Raw genomic sequence first — 25,403 nt, 5'->3', positions numbered from 1 at the left:
GGTGGACATAACTAGATCCTATCTCAGCTGTGCCTAGACAGACCAGTTATTACCTGGTGGACATAACTAGATTCTATCTCAGCTGTGCCTTGAGAGACCAGTTATTACCTGGTGGACATAACTAGATCCTATCTCAGCTGTGCCTAGACAGACCAGTTATTACCTGGTGGACATAACTAGATCCTATCTCAGCTGTGCCTAGACAGACCAGTTATTACCTGGTGGACATAACTAGATCCTATCTCAGCTGTGCCTAGACAGACCAGTTATTACCTGGGTGGACATAACTAGATCCTATCTCAGCTGTGCCTAGACAGACCAGTTATTACCTGGTGGACATAACTAGATCCTATCTCAGCTGTGCCTAGACAGACCAGTTATTACCTGGTGGACATAACTAGATCCTATCTCAGCTGTAGGGACTTACCAGGGATTCTCAGAAAGTTTTTCCTGACAGTTACCCTGACGTCTTTCTTCCGTGTTTTATTTCCCCGAGTCTTCTTGCCCCGGGGGATTTCTTGCTCCTGGGGTCTTCTTGCCCCTGGGGTCTTCGTCCTTTAGAGGGCAGAGGAGGCGGCAGAGCAGGGGTAACAGCACCGACTGCCTCTTCAAGGATGGAGATCGAGGGCAGTTTGTTGTGGCGGAGCAGCAGGGGGATTAATAGGCTATGTTAAGGGCTGCCTGGTGTTCTTGTGCAATTGCAACTGCAGGTAATGTGCATGCAGTTATGCTGGCCTAGGTGGTACTATCCTCATCCGCTGCACATTGACATGGATGTTTGCGTCGATCTGGGGCTGCCAGAAGGGCCGGTGACAGAGGCAGCTTCTGGCCCCTTACTCCCTCTTCTGATAGTACACTCCACTCTCTCCTCCACCAAGGACTTTCCAACCTTCCTGAGGTTTGGCTTTTTGATGGCGGTGCAGTGGACAAAATGTCCTGCTGGTTGTCCATCCTCGTGATGAAGCCATAACCTGGCCTGAAGCTGTACCACTTGACCTTCCCCGAGGTGGTGGTGGGTGGGGAAGGAGTAGTGGGGGGTGTGGAGGATGTGTGGGTCCCTGTGGTGGGCCTGGCAGGCTGGGAAGGACATCTTGCTCTGGCTGCTGCTCCACCCGAACTGCTCGTAGAAGCTTCGGCCAGGCCTTATATAGCTTTGGCAGACTAACTACCACCCGCCAGAAAGTGGAACTAAACACCGCCCGGATACACATAAACTATGCACCTAAAAACCGCCCGAAAGCCATGAATCTCTGCCAAAAATCCAACAATGAAGAAAATGTGTCATGGAAAATACTGCTATGAATATGTTACCACTAAATTAACAGCAACAACAACTACAACAATTTAATAATAATAATAATAGTAATTATAATAATAATAATAAAAATAATAATAATAATAATAATAATAATGATAATAGTAATAATAATAACAATAATAATAATAATAATAATAATAATAATAATAATAATAATAATAATAATCAAAAGAGCCTAGTAGCAATAATAATAGTTATAATAATACTAATGATGACGATGAAAATAGTGATGATGATAGTGATCAGAGTAATCCTACTAAACACAGGTCGAAGTTTCCCTCAGAAAGAAGCAGACGTACCTGCAGAGAGAAATAAGTGTTACCTGCAGAGAGTAGTCAGTGTTACCTGCAGAGAGTAGTCAGTGTTACCTACAGAGAGTAGTCAGTGTTACCTGCAGAGAGTAGTCAGTGTTACCTGCAGAGAGTAGTCAGTGTTACGTGCAGAGAGTAGTCAGTGTTACGTGCAGAGAGTAGTCAGTGTTACGTGCAGAGAGTAGTCAGTGTTACCTGCAGAGAGTAGTCTGTGTTACCTGCAGAGAGTAGTCAGTGTTACCTGCAGACAGTAGTCAGTGTTACCTGCAGACAGTAGTCAGTGTTACCTACAGACAGTAGTCAGTGTTACCTGCAGACAGTAGTCAGTGTTACCTGCAGAGAGTAGTCGGTGTTACCTGCAGAGAGTAGTCAATATTACCTGCAGGGAGTAGTCAGTGTTACCTGCAGAGAGTAGTCAGTGTTACCTGCAGAGAGTTGTTGGTGTTACCTGAGAGAGTAGTCAGTGTTACCTGCAGAGAGTAGTCGGTGTTACCTGCAGAAAGTAGTCGGTGTTACCTGCAGAAAGTAGTCGGTGTTACCTGCAGAAAGTAGTCGGTGTTACCAGCAGAGAGTAGTCAACGTCACATGCAGAGAGTAGTCAACGTCACATGCAGAGAGTAGTCAACGTCACATGCAGAGAGTAGTCGACGTCACATGCAGAGAGTAGTCAACGTCACATGCAGAGAGTAGTCAACATCACATTCAGAGAGTAGTCAACATCACATGCAGAGAGTAGTCAACGTCACATGTAGAGAATAGTCAACGTCACATGCAGAGAGTAGTCAACGTCACATGCAGAGAGTAGTCAACGTCACATGCAGAGAGTAGTCGACGTCACATGCAGAGAGTAGTCGACGTCACATGCAGAGAGTAGTCAACGTCACATGCAGAGAGTAGTCAACGTCACATGCAGAGAATAGTCGACGTCACATGCAGAGAGTAGTCGACATCACATGCAGAGAGTAGTGGGCGTCTCCTGTGGAGAATAGGCCGCGTCACCTGTAGACAGTAGGCAGCGTCACCTGTAGAGATTAAGCGGCGTCGCCTGCAGACAAAAGGCGTTGCCACTTGTAGAGGGAAGGCAGAGAAAAGTCCACTTCACATTGCTAGAAAATGAGATGTCGCCTGAAGAGAGAAGTTGAAGTCAGCAGCAGGAAGAAGTCTATGATTCTTTATTTGCAGAGAATACTCAGCATTACCAGCAATGACCAGTCGAAATCATGAGCAACCAGCAGAGAGAAGTTGATGTCCTTGCAGAAAGTACTCGACATCACTTGCACACAGCTCATTACATCTGCGATTAGAAGGCGGTGCCACCTTGGAAGATTTACACTATGGCAACTGAAGACAAGAATTTCCCATCACTTGCAATGGAAGACAAGTTGATGTGAGCGGTAAAGGTGATGTCATGTGCAAATAAAAAAAAGTTGATATTGAGAGAGAGAGAGAGAGAGAGAGAGAGAGAGAGAGAGAGAGACCCAACGTTAAAGAAAAGAAAGAAGGCAGCCTTACCTGGATCCTCTTCAACCTTATCTGGAATTATTACGTCGGGGTCGCCTGCCGTGATACGTCGAGGTCACCTGCAAATAGAAGTTGCCGTCTCCCGCAAAAAGAGGCCGACGTCACTTGTTGATAGAGTCGATTTTCACTACGGACTGAAGTGGACATCAGTTGCACAGAGAAATCAGCGTCACCTACAAAAAGAAGTCAATGTTCCGAGCAGGAAGAAGTGACACCACCTTCAAAGAAGTGTGTGTTGCCGTCAGGATCAATGACGCCTACAAGGAAAGTGAGTTGAAGTGACCTGAAAAGAGAGAAAACTTGACATAGTGAAAGATATATAGATAAAGACACACACTCACACACACACACACACACAAACATAGCGAGAGAGAGAGAGAGAGAGAGAGAGAGAGAGAGAGAGAGAGAGAGAGAGAGAGAGAGAGAGAGAGAGAGAGAGAGATTTAACGGTAAAGGAAAGATGGAAGGCAACCTTACCTGAAAATGTTTACGTCGTTGACACCTGCCGTGATATGTCGAGGTGAACAGCAAATAGAATTTCCCGTCGCCTGTAGAGAGAGGCTGACGTCACGTGTAGAGAGAGCCAAACTGCACCACGGCATGAAGTGGAAATCACTTGCATAGAGAAATCAGCGTCACCTGCAAAGAGAAGCCATGTTATTTAGCAAACAAAAGTCGGTACCACCTTCAAAGAAGAAGTCAATTCCGTCTGCAGTTTAAATAACACCTGCAAGGAAAGAGTCGACGTCACCTGAAAAGAGGGAGAACTTGATGACTTAGTGAAAGACATGGAAATAGAGTCATGTGTATATATATATATATATATATATATATATATATATATATATATATATATATATATATATATATATATACAGAGAGAGAGAGAGAGAGAACAAAGGAGAGGAACTGGTCGTTAATACAATGAGAGGAGTCAAACTTTCCTGAAAATATTGCATTTTGTGTTACATGTGATATTTTGTTATTATCTGAACATAGAGCTGTGCGTCACCTGTAGAAAGAAGTGGACATTCCTTGCAGGAAGAAGGTCACACCGCCTCTTGACAGCTGTTAACGTTACCTGCTTAGAGGAGTTTGTGTTACTTGTAAATGATGCCGGCGCCACCAGGAGAGAAGCCGACGTCACGTGCAAAGAGATGTCGACGTGTCGTTTAGAGAGAAGGTGACGTTTCCTGCAGACAGAAGTGGACGTCACCTGCAGAGAGAACCGACGATATATGAAGTGAGAACCCGACGTCATCCGCAGAGAGTAGTTGACGTCCATTGTAGAGAGAAGCCGATGGCATAACCTGGCCTGAAGCTGTACCACTTGACCTTCCCCGAGGTGGTGGTGGGTGGGGAAGGAGTAGTGGGGGGTGTGGAGGATGTGTGGGTCCCTGTGGTGGGCCTGGCAGGCTGGGAAGAACATCTAGCTCTGGCTGCTGCTCCACCCGAACTGCTCGTGGAAGCTTCGGCCAGGCCTTATATAGCTTTGACAGACTAACTACCACCCGCCAGAAAATGGAACTAAACACCGCCCGGATACACATAAACTATGCACCTAAAAACCGCCCGAAAGCCATGAATCTCTGCCAAAAATCCAACAATGAAGAAAATGTGTCATGGAAAATACTGCTATGAATATGTTACCACTAAATTAACAGCAACAACAACAACAATTTAATAATAATCATAATCATAATAATAATAATAATAATAATAATAATAATAATAGGAGGAGGAGGAGGAGGAGGAGGCCTAGTAGTAGCAGTAGTAGTAGCAGTAATAATAATACTAATAGCGACGATGGCAATAGTGATGATGATGGTGATTATAATGATCCCTGCAGAGAGTAGTCGGCGTCACCAGCAGAGAGTAGTGGGCGTCACCTGCAGAATGTAGTTGGCGTCACCTGCAGAGAGTAGTTGGCGTCACCTGCAGAGAGTAGACGACGTCCCCTGCAGATAGTAGCTGGCGTCACCTGCAGAGAGAAGTTGGCGTCACCTCCAGTCGGGAAGTGAACATGTCGGGAGTAATACAATCGGGGAGTGAAGGCGTTGGTGGTGATGCTGTCGGGGAATGATGGAGTCGGGGGTGATGCAGTCAAGGGAGGAAGAGAATCGCGGAAAGGTAGGAAAAGAGTGGAGGTGATGCGAGGTGAACGATGGCTATGTCAGTGGCAAATATAATCCTCTTCTCTACCAAAAATTTGTGTTAACCTCAATGATTTTGTTGATGAAATGTTGTCTAGGCTGGTCCAGATTGAAAAAAATCTTGGCTTTGGTTTTCTCTAATTCAACATCATATTGAAGGGTTAGCCTGCTTCTGCAGGTTTTCACACTGCTTTGTTTGCGGTAAGATAATGTAGGAAAGTAACACTGAGGATTTATCTAACAGAAGTGAGTGCCTACCTGAATATGTAACCACAACAATAGTCTATTTCAGAGCTGCTTAATGGTCTCGCCGCTGCTCTTAACTGCAGAACTACTCCAATGGCGGTAATTCCTAGTTCAGACTTTGTGATTATTTTGCCTTCTCATACACCGTATATGACTGTTAACTGATTTTTCTTTGTGTTTGTGTGTGTGTGTGTGTGTGTGTGTGTGTGTGTGTGTGTGTGTGTGAGAGAGAGAGAGAGAGAGAGAGAGAGAGAGAGAGAGAGAGAGAGACTAGTTAACAATTCCTTTATCATAAAACTGTTTATCACTGCTGTATTCAGGTATTATTTAAATTGTTCTGTGTTTTACTGGCCCTAATGACTGACGTTATATCACTAACCACTTTTTAATCAAGAACATATGTAATAAAATTACTTGAAATTTACGATTCGGTGTTTACCTCATGAATAATTAATCTTCAAAAGATTACAATTTACTTCATAATATACGGAACAAATCTATGTACAATAAACCACTCAAGTGGAAGATAATTTTTTTTTTCCAGATGATAAAGAGAATGTAGTGATTTACAGTCAGGGACAGTAGTTCATCAAATATTTCAGCACTTCTGCTTCTCTCCAATCTCTTTTAGGTAATTCTCAGAAGCTGAGAGAGGTTTGGTATATTTTTTTTGTCTATAGTTGATTCCCTAATATGATGGGCCTGAGATTACTTTAGGATTACATAGGAAAGCAAACTGCAACAGACCTTATGGTCCTTTCGGCGCTGCTTGTTACAGAGAAAACTATGACTACAAGATCTAACTCTGCATGCTGAAGGATAAGGATAGTAAAGCAAGAAGTCTTCCCCCACCACCAAACCCTCCAGGAAAATGTGAGAAAAACCACCATGCAGCATGGAAAAACTGACATGGAAATTTCATAGGAAATACTGGAAAGGAAAAGTCACATTCTATAATACTTTGTCTATAAGCTACCCGACTGAGTAACCTAAAAGAGAAAGTAATCAAATAAACTAATAGTTACAGCATGACATTATAAACCGGTACACTGAGTTAATGCGAAGTCTGTGGACATAACGTGGAAACTACACACTGCACAGTGTGGATGTTTAGGCGCTGCCTTTCCTGGCGCTTTTTAGGGAGGCAGCAGTCAATCAGGCCCTGGCTCCGTTCACTCCACTGAGACAATGAACTCTCCCACATGGGACAAGCACACAAGTTTCATCCTGAAGCAGTGACCCCTGGTACATTAAAAAAATTCCCATGGTGGTCGCTTGACTAACAGGGACCCTTAGTGATCCACAGCCCATCACAGGTCGAAAGTAAGAGTAGTGACCGTTTACTCCGGGCTATCTGTGCAGATCCTAATCTGTGCTTATATTACTTTCTTTGCGTTGGGGAGATTGAAAAATATATAAGACGGATGTCTTAGACAAAAAGGGACTGCACAGTGCACAGTGCGGATGTACAATGCACAGAGTGGATGTTTAGGGGTGGTGCGGCAACCTTGCCTGGCGCTTTTTAGGGAGGCAGCAGTCAATCAGGCCCTAGCTCCATTAACTCCACTGAGACAAAGAACTCTCCCATGTGGAACAAGTACGCAAGTTTCATCCTGAAGCAGTGACCCCTGGTACATTAAATCAATCCCGATGGTGGTTACTTGACTAACAGGGACCCTCAGTGATCCACAGCCCATCACAGGTCGAAAGTAAGAGTAGTGACTGTTAATTTAGGGCTATCTGTGCAGATCCTAATCTGTGCTTACTGTATATTACCTCATTTGCACTGAGTAAATCAAAAAATGTATAATGACGTGATGCAACGCTATGTTAAGTTTACGGGTTCTCCTGTAGACATGAGGGGACTGCACAGTGTGGATGTTTAGGGGTGGTGTGGTAGCCTTGCCTGGAGCTTTTAAGGTAGGCAGCAGTCAATCAGGCCCTAGCTCCGTTCACTCCAGTGAGACAAGGAACTCTCCCATGTGGGAAAAGTACACAAGTTTCATCCTGAAGCAGTGACCCCTGGTACATTAAAAAAAATCCCGATGGTGGTCACTTGGCTAACAGGGACCCTCAGTGATCCACAGCCCATCACAGGTAGGAAGTAAGAGTAGTGACCGTTAACTCAGGGCTATCTGTGCAGATCCTAATTTGTGCTTATATTACTTTATTTGCATTGAATAAATTGAAAAACGTATAATGATGAGACACGACACTATATACGGGTACGTTGTTTACGGGGTGTCTTGTAGACAAAAGGGGAATGAACTTACACATAGCTATAAAAACAATTTATTCGGACAGAAACAGAGTCAGCTAAGGATTCTCATGCAAATACTTCTCTATTTTGTTTTTGAATGTCTCTTGAGATACTGTTCGTGGAATCTGAGGGTAGTCTGTTCCAGATATTTACAACTCTATTAAAGAAGTATTTTGCTTCATGGGTTTGGAAACGCTTTCCCATAATTTAGGAGCTATTACTTCTGGTCTGACTCGACCGGTCTATATCAAAATATTTATTCACGTCTAAGTTGTCATATCCCTTCATGATTTTGAAAACTTCAATAAGATCCCCTCTTAACCTGCGTTTCGTTAGGCTAAATAATTTAAATTCTTCATTGCATTCCTCATATGGTTTGTTTCTAAGTCGTGGTATCATTTTTGTGATTCTTCGCTGAATTTTCTCTAATTTTTCAATGTCCTTTCTGTAGTACGGAGACCAGAATTGCACACAATACTCAAGATTGGGGCGCACTGGCGAGTTGTACAAGGCAAGGATGACTTTTTCTTATTTAAACAGGAGAGTTCTTCCAATGAAACCCACCAGCTTGATTGCAGTTTTAACTGCCTCGGTGCACTGCTTACTTAGTTTTAGGTCATTTGATATTATCACACCAAGATCCTTTATATTGTCTGTACTTGATAACTGGGTATTGTTCATTTTGTAATTCGCATGGACGTTGTTACTTCCAGTATGAAGTACTTTACATTTTTCTGTGTTGAATTTCATTTGCCGTTTTTCTGCCCAGTTTGCTAAAGTATTAAGGTAATTTTGTAACTTCTGCCACTGTAATTCTGAAGTTACTTTACTGGTTATTTTAGTATCATCTGCAAATTTGGATACTTTACAATTTAGACCCTCATCAGTATCGTTTACGTAGATAATAAAAAGTATCGGTCCAAGTACTGAGCCTTGGGGAAAGCCGCTGATCACATTATGCCATTTGAATTCCTTTCTGTTTATGACAACTCGCTGTTTTCGGTCTGAAAGCCAGTCTTGTAACCATTTCTGCGTATTTCCTTTTATTCCATGTGCTTCTGTTTAGCTCATGAGACGCTTGTGAGGGACAGTGTCAAATGCTTTCTGAAAGTCGAGGTAAATTATATCTACTGCCCTTGAGTCATCGTATGATTAGTAAACATCAAGGAAGAAGTCCAGTAAGTTAGTTAAGCATGAACGACGATGTCTGAATCCATGCTGTGAGTCTTTAATTATATTATTTTTTTCTAGATAATTAACTATTTTATCTCATGATTTTTTCCATCAACTTGCACACTATTGATGTTAAGCTGATTGGTCTGTAATTTCCTGGGTGCGATTTATTTCCTTTTTTGAAAATTGGTGTTACAGTTGCTAGTTTCCATTCGCATGGAACTTTCCCAGTACTTAATGATCTGTTGAATAAGACAGAGAGTGGCAGCAGTAACTCATTTTTTGCTTCTTTAAGAATTCTCGGTGATATTTAATCAGGGCCAGGGGTTTTGTTTATGTTCGTACTATTTATGGCTGAAAGGATATCTTTATTATGGATAGCATAGTTACTAAGGACTGTGCTATTTGCTTGGTTTGTGGGTAACTGTAGGTTTCTGGTGGTGTTTTCAACTGTAAAAACAGACACAAAGTAATCGTTAAGAATGTTTGCCATTTCGACCTCATTTTCTGTGTGTTTGCCGTTGTTTGTTTCTAGAGGAACTATTGATGTAGTCATAATCTTTTTCTTTCTAATGTAACTGTAAAATTCTTTATGGTTTGATTTGCACGTTATTGCAATGTGTATCTCCAAAGCTCTTTTGCTTTGTTTAATTAATCTTTTTGATATGCGGCATAGATTTTCCTACTGTAATTTATCATCATTATTTTGTGTAGCTTTATATTTATGGTATGCCTGTTTTTTTGGCTATTAAGTTACTTTTAATTTCACTGGACCACCACTTTGGTTAACTATTACCAGCTGGACGCCTGTTACATAGTGGCACACATGACTTTAGCACTTCATTAAATTGTTTTCGTGAATATTTCCCATGCTTGGTTTATGTCATCGGTTTCAGACATTTCATTCCAGTCTGTATTTGCAAATAGCACTCTGAGCCTGGTAAAATCAGCTCTACGATAATCTGTGACCTTTATTTGCCCACTGTTTCTTTAACTTTTTCAGTAATAATATTAAACTGTATAATTCGATGATCACTGGAACTAAACTCAGGTCCTATTTCAACGTTGCTGACTAGGTTATCATCTGTAGTCAAGATGTCTAGGATATTGTTTCCTCTTGTTGGGTATTCTCCGTGTTGGGAAAGGGCACTTTCTTGAAGATTCATATAAAGCTCTTGTCCTGAGTGTGCCTTTAGCGGTTCACCCCACTTTGTTACCGGTAGGTTAAAGTCTCCAAAAATTACGCTATCCTCTTGAAGACAAATTTCTGCAATTTGATCATAAAGTTTTTCATCTGTGACTGGGCTGGAGGACGATAGATGATAGACATATATTTATTTTGTGTGAATTAATACTTATCTGAACATAACTGGCATCTATGTTGGCAATACGGGGTTTGGATAGCACAAGGGGATAGAGACTAGTTTTTACATATAGTTAAACACCGCCACCAGCTCGATGTTTTTTTTTTTTTTTTTTTTTTTTTATGTGTCCGACTCTGGGCATAGGCTTCACAGCCTGCTATCAAGGCCCAGCAGTCCTCCTACATACCATACACCTCTACATGTCACCACTTCGGCGCTAACACCCACCGTCCATATTGAATACATGCTAGGGCTGTCTCATACAGGACTGGTGTATTGGTTGCTCACAGCTGAAAATATTGCACCCTGTTACTGAGTATTCTGCTAGAAAGTCATGGTAAGATGAGTTAACCCAGGACTCTGTGATGCCAACAATGTCATAATTTTCTAGGTAAATAAGAGATTCTAAATCCTCAAACTTGTTACGTAGACTACGTGCGCCAACATAGCAGACTCTAATTCCATCCCAAACAGTTGATGATCTGACTTTGTGAGTATTTACGTTGAGGTTACTGCTCCTGGACGTGACTTGTTTTTTATTTGAAGAGGGCGACTTTATCGTGTAAAAGTCTACCTAGCCGTGCCGCTCCTACCGAGTTCAAATGGAGACCATCTTTCTGGAATAGAGTATGTTGCTCATAAAACTGGTCCCACAGATTGATAAAGTCGACGGACGTGCCCTAGGAGGGGAAAAAAAAATGTGGTGTATTATTTGCACTTCAATTCTGACTGTATAAACTTTAACCTTGATACAGAGGAGCATACACGGACACTTTATTTTTGTACTGTACTTGTATATCTCATAATCCTTATATTTATTTACATGTACACTTCGTTACTGGTACAGTTCAGCATCTCTACACATTATGATATATATATATATATATATATATATATATATATATATATATATATATATATATATATATATATATATATATATATATATATATATATTTACATTACATTTATATCGATCGATAGATGGGATGGATAGATAGAGATATAAATATAGTTATAGAGATATATACAGTCAAAAACTTTAGTTTCATTAGTAGATGGCACTTATAAAGAACCATCCCAAGGAAACATGATGTTCCTTCGTGAGTTGCTTATTACTCTCAGTGATTTCCAATATTGCAGTCAGTCCCTATTCACACTACACAAGCCTGGGAAAGAGTTAATATTGGTCACTACTCTCCCTCCCAGGATAAGGCAAGCTACTATATTATGTATGAGGCTTATACTGATCGTTTTAGTTTTACCTATCAGTTGTAATGTAGAAATGTTTAATGAGAATTGTATGGGTACAATAATACTAATACATGAAGACAGCTTAGGCTTATACAGAGCGCCTATTGCATGAAGATAGTTTACTAGTATGTTCTTATCCCAATGTATCATGAAGGTAACAGGAGTATCAAGATAATTACTCTATGGTCGTTTTATCGAGGCTGACCAGACTTTCTATAAATTCCTGAGCTGTAGATTTTACGTATTACGTTTTTGTACTCTTCTGTAGTTTTTTTTTTTTTTTTTTTTTTTTTAATAACACGGGCATAGTGGCACTGACAACTGGAAGAGATCGTTAGCACGCCAAATGCCCAAGTAAACCAAGAAATAGTACGAAGCCTCTTAGGCTGATAAGACCATGACGCTGATGCAACATATTGTTCCCACGAGGTGAAGTAGTGGTGTGAGTCTCTCTCTCTCTCTCTCTCTCTCTCTCTCTCTCTCTTTGTGCTCATTTTCTTCATTACAAGAGATACACATATATATCGGCTGGTAACTAAGAAATGGTTTTGTCTCATGGACCCTGTTTCGCGTCACCAGATCATCCCATCCCAAACACTCTATAACCTGTGTAATGTATTGATAGGCCAGTCACTTAATTCTCAAGAGATGGTAGGTAGCGAAAGGAGGAAAAGGAAAAGAAAGCGATATTAACAGAGGAAGGGAGAGAAAGTAGGAAGGGAACAGCAGAAGACGAGAAAGAAATGAGTTAAGAGTAAGGAAATGAAGAGGTAACGGGAAGTCCTTTACTGCCTGAAAGAGATCATAAACCATGCATGCATCGAGAATACCTTTATGTTAACACAGCAATGGAGTGTTACAGAGAGAGAGAGAGAGAGAGAGAGAGAGAGAGAGAGAGAGATGAATTAGATCTGACATGGACGCGTGACTGCACGTAAATGAAAAAAAAAAAAAAAACACGAATGCAAATGGCACCTCGTCATCGCTACACAGAAGTGAAAAGAAATGCTATAAATGAGACGGGAAATCGGAAGGGGTGCCGGAAGCGGTAATAAAGGGTCGGAATCTGTGGACTGTGGCAGTTTTATGGTCTATCCACTGACAGAATTACCCCCGGTTCAGGGTTCAGGCATGATTAAGGTAACCAGAGTCCCGCTTTTAGGCGGGACAGTCCCGCTTTTTGGACGTCCATCCCGCTTTTTTAATTGTGACTAGAATGTCCTGCGTTTTGAGCAAATTATCTTAATTGTCCCGCTTTTAGAAACTTACAATTGCATTAGATATATCGTGACCTTCTTTTATGAAATTAGGATGAATTAGAAAAATTATGCATAATTCTAACCAAATGAAATACCGAATTTTGAATATAAATCTGTAACGCTCACTAGCTGGTAACTTTGGTCGACCCATTCACTGTACCGTAGGGTATGTTCGGAGTTCGTAGGGTACGTTAGTGTTTGATTAGCAGCTGCAGTCGCTGTCACATTAGTCAATATCTGTCCATTTATAATACCTATATCTATCTATCTATATCCATCTATCTGTCTATCTGTCAATCTATCTAACTATATAGACACACACACACACGCACACGCACACGCGCGCGCGCGCGCGTCCCACTTTTAGCTCCAGTAAATCTGGGGCTGGATTCACTAACATGATCGTAATTTCTGGTGCCTGAGCAAGATCTGGCAACTCAGATTACGCACTACTGTGGCGCCGTATCTCTCACCTGAGTTTGGTATTCAAAAAGATTTTTTACGGCGCCGTACCCCGGTCGTAAGTTGTACGTGCCTTAAATCGGCCGTCACCTGCTGATTTCTGCTCAGCCAGTGACAGAGAATCTTACAAGTGAGGTTTTGTCATGATCAACCAATCACGGAGCGAACCCTCATATCAGCTGTTTGTCTCCCTAATGTAAACACAAGCGCAGAGGGGAGAGCATGCACAACACACAAAACACAGTCCTCAACCCAACAGAAGGAAGTGACATCAGAAACTAACTCGACATAAGTTCTTTTAGCGAAATATATAGTGGAAATAAAAACTCCACGTCCAACTGAACAAAACGAGAAACGTCCTAACCTTTCAAGTGAGAACTCTCAGTGGTATTTCTTTCCATTACTAGCCGTTTCTTTAGCGCATAATCTTACCATACCCAGTGGATTTGTGCTATCATATACAGTATGCCTGTATGTGTTTTATTGTGTGCAGATGAATATTACCGAATCTTGCTCAACATACTGAAAGGAGGATTTCGTTTCCCAACATCCCAACTGGATGCTGGGTCAGGTTAGGCTGGGTTGGGTTGGGCTAGGTTAGGTTAGGGTTGATAAAATTATTAGGCACAGTTAAGCTAGGTTAGGTTAGGTTTAGTTAATCACTTTTGTAGTGCCACAGATTTAGTATTCATGTATAGGTTTAGAGGTACTGTAATTTCTAAGTTAGATAGGGTGTAATCTGAATACTAGACTATAAATTCCTGTCCTAAGTAGTAGTTCATATGTTAATGACTGATGTAAGGTTAACTTTATTTTTATATGTATACATCTCTGTATCTATGCATAGGTGATGTAATTGTGAGTGTTGAGCTATGGGAATTCATCCATCTGGTAGAGTAATGTATAACAGATGCGTGCAACCTTCCCCTTGCTTGTGCGTCGTTGCCTGGCGCCAAGTTTAAACCTTAAACAGAAGAGTACTGGGTATGCAATTCTTTCCGTATCATTGTTGTGAAATACTTACTAATGAAGCTGCTAGAACCCAAATATGTAAGATTAATAATCAAAAAAGGCCAAAATAATGTAATTTGTGAGGACCAAATAGTCCCGCTTGCCTTAGCCGTCACTAGATGGCATAAGCTACCCCAGACTCAAGGCGGGATGGCAGTAAATTCAGTATTTAAATGTAGTAAGGATTGAATCCCAAATTTTCCCCAATTCAATCAAAAGTCCTAACGTCATGTGTACACTACTATATAAATAGTGAAGAGAATTAAAACCCACCATATCGCAGAAACACAATCTCATATGATCTAGCAGTGGCGTCACTTGGTGCCCGACTTGCCACATTCGTTACCAAGCCCTGGTGGGTAACAGACGTTGATTCAGTTCACAGACACCGTGACGTCGGGGTGTGCATGAGGCCATCATGTGATATTGACCATAGACTTGTCTTACACACACACTTACACTACTACCCATGAATAGTTTATAAACTGAATGTAGTAGAAAAGGTATTATGAATCAATCAGGTGAACTTTTTTTTTGTAGATAAGGTATAGAATTTTGAAAGTTAATGTGGTCATGTAACGGAAAGGCGAATTCACTCATCAACCGTTTTCTTTCTCTTATATTAATATGTTAGAAAATTGGGAGCGTTGAAGGGAACTTAGTGGTTGTGAACAAAAAATGTAATTTTTGAGTTGTTCCTCGAGCCTAAAAAAGCCCGAGTGATTATGTATTCTTGGTGATTATGCATTAATGATGATTATGAATTATTAATAATTATGAATTGATAGTGATTGTGAATTAGAGTGAATTGTATGATGAGATTATACTACACAGACGAAATAGAACACGAGTGATTTTTTTTTTTTTTTTTTTTTTTTTTTGTTCGAGGCTATGCCAGCCCGAAAAGACAATTCATGCCAATAAATGTCCCAGTCTTGAGGCTATTGACGAGCCCAAGAATAACCGACAATAAAGAGTGTGGTATGATGACCTCAGAAATCACTGTTGAATATTTCAATTGTTTCGCTTGGTGACAATATTGTATGATGTTCTCCCAAACCATGGCTTTAATTTACAACCCTTTTACATATGACTAACGGTCATGTAATTCAAAATGTCTGTTGATTAACCAGTATAGAAATATTAAAGTAGAGTAAAGTATATGTCATCTTTATACTCAATCAAGGGAATTATGTCCTCTCACGCATAACTCACTCCCCTTCCAGTTCAAGATTCCTCCGCTTTGGGAACGACGAACATACGTGGTACTGACTTATTCTCGACTCGGCCAAAACTACAAACGCTACCAAAACTATCTGTTAAACAATTAACCTTTATCATTCAAAGTTGAAGTGCTATCCCCCCCCCCTTTGTTTTTATTGAGGTGAATATTTTATCAGTCATTGAGGGGAGACTAAGTTGAGTACCATTTGTATTATAAACGAGTAAGTCCAACAGAATCAACAACGGTGGGAAATCCAATTCCCGACCATTACACTTTGAGTAGGCTGTTTCTTTCCACAATTACTAATATTTCCGATCATATTGTCATAGTCATATTATGGATATTATTCATTTGCACATCAAATGAGGCCTCAAAACACTCAGATGAACTAAATATATATATATATATATATATATATATATATATATATATATAAAATAGGAAACGACAATAAAGGAAATATTTTCCCTCTTAGTTTTGATTAATGAAGCTCCAAAACAAAAACAATTTTTTTTCCTTACTAGACACAAACATTTCAAAGAAAGCAAAGATGCTAGCATGGGAAACTATTACCTACAGGGTGAATAGTGTTAGCAGAGTGAAAAGAGAGAGCAATGAAGTGAGGAAGATATTTCGTGATTTCAGATCACTAGTTAGGGGAAGGCAGCCAAGGCAATGGGGCAGGCAAAGAACACTTTAGGTATTAAGAAAAAAAAAAAAAAAAAGCATATTACTGTTGTTTGTTACATAGTGCATGTGAGGATGTAAGCTGTTTGTTCTAACTTACCATATCAAACAAACCTAACCCATTCATGGGGCGTTACTGGTAGAGGTAGGGTTTGATTATAACTCTTTGGTTAGCTTGATCATAAAAGTCTAAAACTAAGAAGTCATGTCATATTTGTGGGGGGGGGGGGAGGGAGGTGGGTTATGTTTTGGGCATTAATGACTAAGAATCATTTGGTATTGTAAGCAGTTACCTTAGAACAACTTCCTATATCCCAAAGGATAAAAGTGATCCCATAAATCAGTAATAATTTTGCTTTGGTCTAATGTTGAGCATTCATATTGTTAAAGTCATTCCTTTTGATTTTCCTTGTTACCGGTACCTTATCCAGTATATTGATGCATGGAATGGTTTGTATCTCATAGGCTTTGTTTAGGTATTGTTTGTTAGGTTTATGTAACACCTTAATTCCACTGCCATGTCTGAAATAAAGTTATTGTCTTCATAAAAATTTAATCACCTCAGTATATCAAACCATCATTGTTTAGCACATCCATTATCAACCCATGAACTGCCATGGAAACCTATAATACCGTTGCAAATGCTCATCAGGCACATGGAGGGGGTCTAATGGGTCTCTGAACCTTCTCTCTCGACGTAAATGTCGGTGAGCTAAATTCATAGCCACAAGCCCCATGGTTGTACAGTAAACATCAGCAGCTGACTGCCCAAGCAGCCGCAGTGGAGGCTTTCTCAGTGGCATGTTTATTTTTGGCACATTCATATTACCTTGCAAAGAAATAAGTATTGCCAGAGTTCTTAGCAGCACTAAAAACGATTATGGCACATCTTTTATCTTTCTGTCTGTTCAATTTCTTTTACGACGTTGATTAGAAGTGAAGAGGGACAAAGGCAAACGATAGGCCGAGAGGTTGCATACTTGATAAACACACTGACTCCGGGTTGTGACGTAGGTTAAGGTATGTCCCCCGTGCGCTTAACTTCAGGCACCAGATCTTGGTGCAAGATGGCGGCGCCCATGCTTAGTGAATGACTGATTCTGCCTCAGCACCGTATCTTTAGGCACCATTAGGAGATCCAGCGCCTTAAATGCTTAGTGAATCCAGCCCCTGGTCACCTTAGGTATGATGGGACCCCAAGGCTCCTCCTCCCCAGTAGCGGCGACAACTCGTTTGTGCCTGTTCCCAAACCGTTAGTCATGGCCAGTTATACACCTAAAAGTAAGAATTTTTGCGCAATCATAGATTCACTCACGCCAGGTTATAAGCATGGTGGAACCACCGAGGGCCGCCCTGCACTAAAGTTTTATATATATATATATATATATATATATATATATATATATATATAATGAATGGAGGAAGGAAAAACAAAGGGAAAAAAATAAGTCCATGTGCCTAAAGGCATCCTTCATTCATAAAAAGCTTATAACAATTGGATTAAAATTCGAGAGGATTAAATGTATGTGGGACGCAACTCCCAGGAAGTGAATTCCAGAGAATAGTAGTTCTGGGGATAAATGAATTTCGATAAGCAGAGGTTCTGCATTGTGGGTGAGAGAGTGTGAGTTCATGGGCACTCCCAGCTGCCCGAGTATTTCGGGAGAAAATGTGAAGGGGAGGCACAATTGAAGCCAGTTCGTCAGAGCACTTAAGGTAAAAGTATCGATAAAATAATGCTACAGAAGCAACATCTCTATTTACTGATAATGGAGGAAGGTCCTGCGTTATGGCAGGATTATTGATTAATCTAATGGCTTTATTTTGAATTTATTCCAACTGCCTCAGTGCAACTGCTCCACATCCACTCCACAGTGGTGAACAGTATTCAATCTGAGAACCACATGAATTTTATATATTGTGGCCATCTGCTCTTCAGTGAAGAATTCATGAACTCTGTACATAAGTCCCAATTTTTTAGAAGCATTTTTAGCAAGGGATTTAACATAAGCCATCCCGTTTAGGTTGGGGTTTAAAGTAACACCTAGGATATCAATTGTAGTGGATATGGGAATATTGACATCATTTATAATTATGTGAGAGTCTGAGGGATTCTTTCTGTTGGAGAAATTAATGTATTTAGTTTTCTGAGCATTAACCCGAGGCAGCCCATCGACGGATGGGTACGTCGCAACATTTTGTCACAGCTAGACCCGGTGACGTACTGGTACGTTGCGCAATTGCAAGGTTCATAATTTGCACAATTTACAATTTTCTCGTGTGATTTTTGGTATGTATACACGGGACACCTTCCTCTATTCCTCTACAAGATGCCAGGCAGGGACAATGCCTTATCCTGCATGACCTCCCCCCCCCCCTGCACGGCATTGTCTCAGCAATTCACCTGTTGCCAGTGACCTGGCCAATAAAGACATTCAGGGCCAGAGTGATTCTCCAATCGATGACAATGTGGAGGACAAAGTTTACATAACATTAAAGGAAGAAACAGTCAAAAATGATGATCAGGTAATGTCATCAAAAAGGGTCAGGTACGTTGTGTGTTAGTGAGTGAAACAATGCTTATATTGCCTATATTACTGTTTGAAAACCAATATACTCTCATACTACATATAAATTCGTACCAAATAAATAAATAAATACTGTTTATGAGTGGTGTGGAATAGTTACCCTCCCATAGAACTCGTTTTCTTTGGAGCCAGCCTGATAGAAAACACAGTAAGGTAAGGAGGTGCTGCTACCTGTATCAAGTATTTTAAACCTAAAGTGAGCAATTTTTCTATGAATTTTCAATGTTTATCACCAAAAGCGGAGGTTTGAGCCAAAAATTTTTTTTTTCCAAAACTGGTCGGGACTGGGTTGAGTCAGTGGTGGAAAATTGGTTGGGACGTGATCGGTTAAATGAAATCAGATTTGTTTGTCCCCGGTGATTAATTTTAGAAAGGTCCTGATTCAGAGAAATTGCTGTGTTTATTGGGGAATTTAGAATATCAAATTGTGTAAAGGAGGTACTAAATGTGAAAGAACTATGAAGGGTCGAGTCATCAGCATAAGAGTGCATTGGGTTATGCGTGACAGATAGGAGGTCATTTATATTAATGAGAAAGAGGGTTGGCGCCAAAACTGATCCCTGAGGTACGCCAGCATTTATGGAATGAAAATGAGAATAAATTCCATCTACCATGACTCGTAGTTTTCTATTATGAAGGTAAGAAGAAAATAGAGGAACCAGTGATGCAACGCCATAGTGTGACATCTTAGACAATAAGGCCCGGTGCCATACTCTGTCAAATGCTTTTGATATATCAAGTGCTACTGTATGTGTTTAACCATGTTGGTCTGTTGTTTTGTTAAGCTGATGGGTAAGAAGGCAAAGAATATCTACTTTTGAACACTCTTGTCTAAATCCATACTGCCGATCATTAATTAATTTCTTGATTTCTAGATGCTTGACTATGTGTTTGTTTATTAGTGTCTCGAAAACTTTACCGAGAACGGAAGTTATTGCAATTGGTCTATAGTTTGATGGATCAGAAGTTCCCCCCGTTTTAGGAATAGGATGGATATTTGCTTCTTTCCAAGAGGCTGGAGAAATTGAGGTACAGATGCATGAGCGGAAAAATTTTGCTAATACGGAAGTCAACACTTAGAGGCAATTTTTAAGTATTTTCATCTGGACCAGTGGCTTTGTCTCCTGAGAGATTCTGTAATACAGCTTGTACGTATCTGGTTAGAATAATGAAAGGAGGTATTTGAGGGGAATCAAAATCAAGTACAGGAATATTGTGATTTTCTGTATTTAGGTTTGAGTTTGATGAAAAAATGTCAACAAGAAGGTTGGCTTTTCCACGTGGGTCACTTACTAGATTTCCATTGGGGGACTGTAACGGTGGAATGGAATTTGTGGTAGTGAAGTTAGTTTTGAATGAATTAAAGGTTGACCAGAAAACTTTGTTATCATTTGGATTGTTTAGTAGTTTTTTAGCTTGTCTATAGAGAAAGTTTGATTTAGAAAGATTGATAATAGTTTTGGAATGGTTTCTGATATTTTTATAATAGTTAAAGGCTTCTTTGGTTTTGGTGCTTGTATCGTTTTATGCTCTGTTACTCTAGCACAATTGTGGTCAAACCATTTAGGAGAATTACATCTTTTTCTACACGTCGAGTTCACCGCTTCCCGTCCGATCAGCGAAGTTAAGCAACGTTGGGTCTGGCTAGTACTTGGATGGGTGACCGCCTGGGAACACCAGATGCTGTTGGCATCCCTACGTGTCAAGTGGGGTTGGTGGAGGATTAGTGCCCCTCCCTGTAAAACAATTAACTCTAAGCACTTGGCCACCCCATTTGGGATACATGGCGTCTGGCAATGAATGAAATGAATGAATGAACATTTTTTCTGTAAGTATGATGGGGAATGAATGTTTCCATGCCGATTTTAATGAAATCCTGTATGTAGGCCAATGTGGAATTTGCATCCTGGGAGAAAAAGGAGGTCCAAGGAACATCCAGGAGAAAATTTGAAGTCCCTCCCAGTCTGCCCTGTCCTAGTGCCATTTAGTCATCACGACAGGTTCAGAGCAGGAAGGTGTGGTAGGCTTTGGAGTAAATAATATTAATATGTTACAATAGTTTTCTTAATCACTCTCTCTTTACTTGCATCAGTTTTTTCCCTCTGTCTGTTCTTTCGCTCTCTCTCTCCCTCTCTCTCTCTCTCTCTCTCTCTCTCTCTCTCTCCTGAACCTAATCTCTCAACAGGACAAAAATCGAATCCCACTTAACTGTGTTGTTAGCTTGTCCAAGCCTCCATTTCCCACGCTTCCTGCACCACCTCTTCCACCTCTCTCTCAGAATCTATCTATCTATCTATCTATCTCTTCTTACATAAATCTCTCTTCTTCATGTAATATTTCCTTAATTTGTCATCTTCCACCTCTCACTTCTCTCTCTCTCTCTCTCTCTCTCTCTCTCAGTTCCCATATTCTAAACTAGCTTTTTCTAATGTTTTCACTTAATTCTCTTTTTCCTTCCTGTGCCCAAACTCCAGTCTCTTCCACTTTTTTTTATTTCACCTTTTTCTTTTCACTTATTTCTTGTTAAGTCTTCCTCTCCCACCAATCACTTGTTTGTCATGCTTCTTCACTCTCTCTCTCTTCTCTACCTTATCTTATATAAGTTTTTATCGTATATTTCCTTATATCTTCCTCTACCCTCCCCACTCCTCTTCCCAGCTTCCTAATTTACTTTTCTTTTTTCTTCAGCAGTGTTCTTTCGACCTCTTATTTCATATCCTATTATTACCCACACCATTTTCTCCTTGACACTAAACTCTTATATCCTCCTCCTCTCGTTTTTTTTTTTTTTTAAATAAATTCCTGTGCCTGCCACCTATCCCACTTTCTGATTCATTTTTGATAGGGCGTGTATCGTGTACAGTATACAACGCCAATATCTTCCCTCCTTTCTCTCCATCTTCTCACATCAAACCGTCCTCATTTCTTCCTCCTATTTTTTCCTTTTACATCTTTTGGCACCATCCCCTCCCCTTCCCTGCCCCATAACTCACCCTCCACAATGGCTTAACCCTGGATAGGTATCATCCATCCATCCATCCATCCATCCATCCATCATCCAGTCCTACGTTTCCCCATGAGGAGCGTAGGAGTCCGGGCTAGGCAGTTGGTCCTAGCATTTAAGATGAGTAACCAGCCTCACTCATCCCTGAGTGGCATTACGTGAGCAATCAACCCAACCATCCCTTGGATATAAACCTTCCCTGGCTCCGTCCGATTGGAGTGCAGTAGTTACCCAGTAAACCATCAGGCGCCAAAATCTGATTATAGGGTTACCATCCAGCATTGTAAATGGTTTCCTGGTGTACAGGAAACCATTTGGCTTGTCACTCAGTGTAGTGTCACCCACAGGCAGAAGGAAGAGGAAAGAATGAAGGAAAGACAGACGAGAGAGTGTAAGGGCACCCGTAGGCAAAAGGACGGGGAAGGACTGAAGGAAAGACAGAAGAGGATGGAAGGAAAGAAGGATGGAGGAGAGGACGGGGCAGACACCCAGGAGCAGCCCTACATCGAGTGAGTGGATGGTAAGCGCCTCCACCTCCGTGTGGTATAAAAGCAACCAACATGATGCGCAAAACTAGTTTTTTCGGGTCTACACCCCAGCGCGGGGGGATAAGTGAGAAGTGACTCAGTTCTCGGCCTGCCGCCTGGCAGTTCTCTTTGTGTTTCGACTGAGAAAGGGTGTCTGCCTCTCGCTCTCCCACTTACCTACGCCTGCCAGCACCTGTGGTTGCTAATTTGGAAGGCCTGTTCGTACATGGTAAGGTTTTTTATTTTAGCACCTATCCACATACAGTATAGTGCAATATATCACAGTGTTTTGCAAGGATTTGAGTGATACATACAGGCATCATCACCAGATAGTTTGGCCACCTGATAAATAACATGGCATTGCCCAGTGCTACCACATGTCGGCAGTGACATGCATTTTTTCTAATATTGCGTTTTCGTGATTTCAGGGGTATACCTTTCGACGACAATGTCAGGCAAGAACATCACCCTGGTAAAGACCTACACCATTCTGTTTGACAACGACGATGATGCCAGTGATATGGCCCCTGATGAAGCCACGGACGAGCTTGAGAGTTACTGGGAGGAGAGCAGTGGCGTACCCAGAAAGTTGAAAAAGGAGGGGGGACTTTTTTGTTTATCTTTTTAATTGTGCAGCCCATGACTATGGCAAGCACAGCGAGCCCGTACAACTGGGGAGTTTGGGGATGCGCTGTCAGCCCCCTCCCCCCTCCCCCGAGAAAATTTTGGATTTTGGACAATTTTATAAACATTTTGAGGCCATATGGACTGGGTATATGACAAAAATATAACACATTCAAAAGTCATTATTAAGTACTCTGTGTCATTGAGTCATGATTCAGTCTCTCCAATAACCTAATACTACTAAAATTCAAACGCTCACATTTTTTTTTTTTTTTTAACTTCAGCAGAATAGACAGCAATACTGGGCAGTATGACCAAATATTCAGTATACACACATACATACATAGAGAGAGAGAGAGAGAGAGAGAGAGAGAGAGAGAGAGACTCAGTGGTAGAGTGTGCGTTTCGTACACGGGTGAGCCAGGGTTCGCGCCCCGCCAGGGTAAAAAACTTTGGGAGTGTTCACCCAGCCACGTACTGCATTGGCGAACACAAGGGGTGCTGTGGATGAAGCAGTGTCGCTTACTATAAAGTATGCTTGCACCCAGTCGGCTTGCGCGGACGATTACACTTGGTTCACAGACTACACACACATCCAAAGCCACTTCAACACTACAATTACACTTACAAGCACTTCTCACCCTACATACAATCTCTACCAGACAGCCTAAGCCACTTGGTTGAGATAAATTGGCTGTATCGTCCCAACTTCGGTCGGGATAGGCCGGTCCTGCAGTGGATATTCAAATGGCTGATGATGATGATGATAATGTATATATATATATATATATATATATATATATATATATATATATATAGATATATAGATATATATTTCAAAAGGGGGGGCCATGGCAGCATGGTCCCCCCACCCCCCTTGGTATGCCACCGGAGGAGAGTGATGGAGCAACGTCGCACCACAGCACCCCCTCCACGAGTGTGACACCTGCCAAGTAAGATTTGATCATCTTTAGTTTTTATGCCACTTATACTTACCTGCCTCTACCATTGGTGTATATAGATATACTTAACTGTTGTAACCAACAGTCTATAATTTACTTACCTGTTATTACTTACCTGCTCTATAATTTACTTACCTGTTATTCCTTACCTTTTATTACCTGTTGTAACCATCAGTCTATAATTTACTTACCTGTTATTACTGATGGTTACAAATGAACTTACCTGTTAATTGTTACTTACCTGTTGATCATCATTATTAATTTTGTTCCATCTCTTTCAAGTACGGCATGAAGATCTGGATGGTGTGTGATGCAGACAGCCACTACACGTGCAATGCCATCCCCTGCCTGGGCAAAGGGACCTTTCCGCTGGAGAAGCCGAAGATGCTGGGGTAGCAAGTCACAATGCAGCTGACCAGCTCGTACTCATGTCGAGGGAGAACAGAGACCACCGACAACTGGTTTCCGTCCCTACCATTGGTCATGTCACTCAGAGCTGCTGGTCTGGACTTTGTGGGAACAATAAAGAAGAAGCAGTACCTGCTCAATTATGTGCTCAATCACAGGATGGAGGTGGAGCAGTCGGTGGCACTGTACCACCACGACAAGAAGGTGACCCTACTCTGCCACCGTGCCAGCAAGACTAAGCAAGTCCACCTCCTCAGCACACTCCATCATCAACCAACCCTAATAGAGGACAAGAAGACAGATGTGCAGATGTTCTACAATGCCACCAAGGGCAGAGTTGACAACTTTGATCAAGTGAGTGGGGGTACCAGCTGCAGCAGGAAAATCCACCAATGGCCACTCGCATTCTTCTTTGGAATCGTCAACTTGGCGGTCACAAATGCGCACATCCTGCATTCCCACTTGGCAGATACAGACCAGATGGCCAGGTTGGACTTCGGCCTTCAGTTGGCTGAGAAACTGTGTTGCCCATGGAGGTTACATTGGCTTCAGGTGCATCTCACACTCTCCAGGGAACTAAGGACCTTGACTGACAGGACGTTTGCGTTGAACACCGCCCCCCCCCCCTTCTCCAATGTACTGCCCTAAGCTGAGAGGAAGAGGCAGAGGTGCTTCATATGTCCCAGAAGCAACAATTCCAGGACGAAGATGGTGTGTGGTGCCTACAAGCGTCCAATCTGCAGCCACCACAAGTGCAATGTCTGCCTCAGGTGCCACACATGAAGGTAAGAACCCATCTTATTTTCTTCTTGAACAAAATTGGGTAATATATGAACAAAAGTTCATGTTCATCTAGAGGTATCTAAGTATCCCAAGAATATTTGGAATTTTGACCTCAAATAGGTATCATTCGGCAAACAGGTGCCTTCACATAAATAGTGTTTGGTGGCATTCATTGCACTCCAAGCTCATTGTTTTTATGTGTGCTGTGTTCCTAGGTCAGGTGGACAATTGCATGCCTATCTTGGTGAAGATCCATGAATGTT

The 25,403-nt window shown here is 41.3% G+C and overlaps 1 pseudogene; it reads left to right on the top strand.

Moving 5' to 3' along the window:
- Positions 1-20,402: 20,402 nt before the first annotated feature.
- On the top strand, positions 20,403-20,524 carry LOC145417223 (5S ribosomal RNA; annotated as a pseudogene).
- Positions 20,525-25,403: the final 4,879 nt, after the last annotated feature.

This window comes from Coenobita brevimanus, chromosome 109, assembly GCF_032717465.1.
Source record: "Coenobita brevimanus isolate Jiangsu-jjx chromosome 109, ASM3271746v2, whole genome shotgun sequence".
In the NCBI taxonomy this organism is placed as follows: domain Eukaryota; kingdom Metazoa; phylum Arthropoda; class Malacostraca; order Decapoda; family Coenobitidae; genus Coenobita; species Coenobita brevimanus.
Note: the sequence above shows the minus strand (reverse complement) of the source record. Positions and strands in the feature narration are given on the sequence as shown.